Below are 4,479 nucleotides of genomic sequence, written 5' to 3'. Positions count from 1 at the left end.
TTCCTAACCAGATTATTGCTCCTCAATCTACTATATGTTGGTTGACATTATCCTAGAGAGATCAATCACCACAGTGATTCCAGACCTCAGCTTGCATGTTTTATACGTATTCCTGTGTGGTATTTTCCCAAGTGGGCATGCCATGCTATATTCGTTTTTAAAGATTAACAAGCATTTTAAAATAACTATAAAAATAACTTCCTAATTTAAGATCATTTTCTCAATTTGCTCTTCTTTGACTTTCTCTGCATATTAATTCAATTAACACCTAGACTAATATAGATTCATACTATCTAAAAAAAAAAAAAATCCCAAGGCACTTTGAATGGCCTCCAGCAATCGTGCCATTTTTACTCAGTCTGAAATAGAGATCAACCAAGCAATAGACCTTTACAATGAAGGCTGTTTTCTGCTTCTATAAATAGAGTTTGAATTGAGCCACCATAAATCAAACAGGATTGAAATTTAGGACGTGATCATGATACTGGTTTTAATTAGGTTTTTGTTTTGTCTTTGTGTGTATGTGTGTGTGTGATAATTTATGAGCCATTTATTTAGACCTCACATGAAACCAGCCAGGTAGAGCTGGAGACATGAAGGGCAGCAATGCCCATCACACAGCGTTGTCTGCTTGACGTTAATAATTATGTGCTTCATGTTGGAAGTTGCACGTATTCCTAGCTGACAACTTTGGCTACTTGGGGTCTGTCTGTCTCTGGCTCGTGATGTAGATTTTTTAATTTTGACAAAAATACAGCCTATGGAAGGGTAGGAAGTTTCTGACATATGAAAGAGAAATAGAGCATTTAATAGCATTTATTTCTGGGAGAAATTACAAGAATTTGCATTGAATTGGAGAAAATGACTGCAAAACAGGGAAAGCACACTGTGCTACAGAGAGCAAAAAGCACATTTAGTCCTTATACATTCATTACCCACTGAGTTCAAATGGAACACAGCTCTTTCTCCAGAGCCACCTCCATGATTAGGGCTTTAAAGGATGGTGGCACAGCAAAATAAAAGCTGATTGGGAAAATTGCTAGTTGGTAGAATACACGTTTTAAGGTTTACTGCGCATACTGAGCTTACATAATACCATCATTACCTATGACTACATCTGCGTGTGTTTAGTTAGAAAAGGTCATTTAATTTCTGAATCTTCTCAAAAAAAAAACCCCACAAAAACTAGCTAAAAGAATAAGATGGATAAATTTCTGAAATAATGTCAATAGCTTTTGAACACTGCATGCTTTCACTTCCTTCAATATGTGCCTTCTTGGCTCAAAGCAACCATTTCCCATTTCATTCTGCTTAAAAGGATATTTCACGTTGGAAATAAGCAAACAAACAGAAAAACAAAATGCTACAGAAAGACATCAAGTTTTAAATAGTTATTTTATAAAATAATGGCTGTTTTTCTGATTACAAAAGTGATATATACTCATTGTATAATACGTGGAAAAAAGAATAATCATAAGAAAATAAAAACAGCCATTAATCTACTGCTAATATTTTAAAGCAGATTCTTTTCTTCCTATATTTGTGTGTGTGTGTGTTTGTTGAGGGGATATGAGAGTTAATATTTCTACATAATTTTATTTTACTTAAATTATACAATAAAACTTTCCCACATTATATATATATGTATATATATATATATATATATATATATATGTATTTTATTACCTATTTTATTTATGGACATATTATGATTTATTTATTTAGCTTTTATTTTACAATTACAGGTTATTTACATTGAAATTTTGAAACAAGATAGTGACTATTGATGCACAACTTTCTTGTACATAATTTATTTCTCTAAGATAAATTCCTGAAAGTGTCAATGCTCTAACAAAGTGGATAAGCATGTATAAGTCTTTTAGGAACTTGACACCCCATTTCAGATATGTTGATCTGTTTATACTAGCACCAACAATGTAGGCCACAAGTTTCACCATGTCAACCAATTATTATTATAAAATAAATATGTATTCCATATAGTGAATATTTATTTGTCAATTTGAAGTAACAAACACCAACATTATCTCATTTTAATTGACACTGAATTTATATCCTAATCTTTATCTCTCAGGTTAAGGTAATATGAAGAGAGGAATGATCCCAGGCAGTCTTGCAGAGAGTCCCATGGAGTCTTTCTTGGCACAGGTAAGATGTTTAGTAGCCACTACTGACCATGACATAAAGCTGCTGAACCATAGTGATTGGGCATACAGTAGTGATGATGCATGGCTTTAAGGGTGGTAGACCCCAACTGAATGTGCCTCTGTTCACACAAAAATATATTCTGAGAACTTCTAGAAAGATAGCAGATTTCTTTTTTTTTTCCTTAAGATTTTTAAAAATTTATTTATTTGAGAGAGGGAGGCAGAGGAGAAGCAAACTCCCCACTGAGCAGGGAGCCCGACATGGGGCTCAATCCCAGGACTCTAAGATCATGACCTGAGCTGAAGACAGACGCTTAACCAACTAAGCCACCCAGGCACCCCAAGAGATTGCAGATTTCTAAATCAAGATACATTTCAAGTATGTCCAAGTAGTGTCCTAAGTAAAGGAAATTACAAATTAATCCATTAAAACTTTTTTTTTTGGAAATCTAAGAAATAACCTTAATGTTAGACATAAATCGTCTAATGTGAGCCCTGCAAAAGCATTATGACCAAACCCTTTCAGGATGGTATTTTTATTAGCTTCATTGTAAAAGGAGGAAAACTTACATCTGTGAGTAACTTGCCCCATTCCACACAGCTACTGGGCACCGTGTTCTCTCTCTTTCTCTCTCTCGCTACACACGCACACAAACACCCTCATACATACATATATGACACATATACATATGCATATATACAAATTCAAATATGTGTGCAAATATATGTATTTGAACTGAGTGTTCAATGAGTTTAGATGTGCATGTGTGTGTGTACCATGTTTGTGTGTGGGCATGCACATTTTATAAAGAATAGTATTTCAGAGCTTCAGGAAAATTCAGTATTCTTCAAAGACTAAATATGATAAAGAAGGTTCACTGCTTTTTGATTCTGTCCAATTTTCTAAGTTATCTGTGACTCATCTTCAAGATGAACTTTCTTGCCCTTTATTAATTGCAGGATAATATATCCAGATCTAAGAAGGTCTGTCCAGTGTGTCTTTGCATGTGGGAGAGTATACCCAGTGGATATTTATGCCCACGGTCTGTCCAGTTCAGCCTCACTGTCAGTAGATCCAGACAATTCCGTTTGCATAATGAACTCTCTGAGCTGTCTTTAAAGCCTCTGCTAGCAAAGATGAGGGCATAGCTGCCTAAGGATTATTGCTACATCCCCTTCAGTGAGCTCTCAGATGCTGTTGGCGCTGAGCTGAATTGCTGACCCCTCATCTGAGGGCTAACTGGGTGTTAGTGGTTTTCTAAGACTTCTTAAGTGCCTGAGCTTTGGTTATTTCACTGACATCTGGAGAAATGGGTGGCAGGAAGTCAAGCCAGGCTAAGCGAGTGAAAAAGGGGTCTCACATTAACAGGCAAGGAATTTGAACTGCAATGTTTAATAAGTATTCATTCAGCACCCAATGTAAGAAAAATTTGGAAAGGAAAAAATACTGTGGATTGACTAAAACTTCCCCTTTTCATTGCAATTAGAACTCCCTTCGTTGTGCAAACTAATGACCCCAAAGGCATTTAAGTAATGTAGATACTGAGACAAATTCAAAGGTAAGTAAAATCCATTGTTTAAGAGATATTTCAAATTATAATCAAAGCAATCACAGTAAGTTATATATATATATAAACACAAACATATAGAAAGCTACAATGAAAAGTCACAATTTTTCTTCCTTAGAGGAAACTTCTTTGACTATTTCTATTTTAGTACTCTTAACTGTAAACTCAGTAACTCCAAGTTAGGTATTTAAGCCATTAATTCTTGATTTATCATTCTTTAGCTATATTTATTAATTGTGAAAAATACTCATACCATCGCCTGCAGTCATCTCTCTTCCCAATGTCTTTTTAAACATAGTCTGCTGATTATTACCTATAAATTTTAAAATAACCTGAATATTTATTTATGGATTCAAGAACTTTAGGTAGTATCTTAACTTCTTCCTGAATAAGAGGAAATATGGTCCGTCCCAGTCCCTGCTGGTCAGCCTGTAGTCTGCTGGGTTTCGCCTGGGGACCAGATCATTCCAGAAGCCTCACCCAGGGAAGTGAGCTAGGCTTCAGGAGGCTTGTTCCAGGGGTGCTTCTAGACTTCAGTGGGGTGGGCGTGGTGGGGGGGAGAAGAGATGATATCTTTCTCCTTCCATCTACCTCTTATTTCCCGACACACCTTGTGAAATATTATCATGAATGTTTTTTATAATTTGTCTGTCTGCCTTATAACTGTCAGTTGCTACTGTTACTGGTTCTCCTTTGGCCTTCTGATTCTTTGTCCACACTGCTCCACAGGCCTTCACTAAGTAATC

The 4,479-nt window shown here is 35.7% G+C and overlaps 1 non-coding gene across 1 annotated transcript; it reads left to right on the top strand.

The window, feature by feature from the left end:
* Positions 1-4,134: 4,134 nt before the first annotated feature.
* Positions 4,135-4,269, top strand: LOC113921196. Its single transcript, XR_003519592.2, has one exon. It is a non-coding gene; the product is annotated as a small nucleolar RNA SNORA52 (small nucleolar RNA).
* The last annotated feature ends 210 nt before the right edge of the window (positions 4,270-4,479 follow it).

This window comes from Zalophus californianus, chromosome 3 (assembly GCF_009762305.2).
Source record: "Zalophus californianus isolate mZalCal1 chromosome 3, mZalCal1.pri.v2, whole genome shotgun sequence".
NCBI lineage: Eukaryota > Metazoa > Chordata > Mammalia > Carnivora > Otariidae > Zalophus > Zalophus californianus.
Note: the sequence above shows the minus strand (reverse complement) of the source record. Positions and strands in the feature narration are given on the sequence as shown.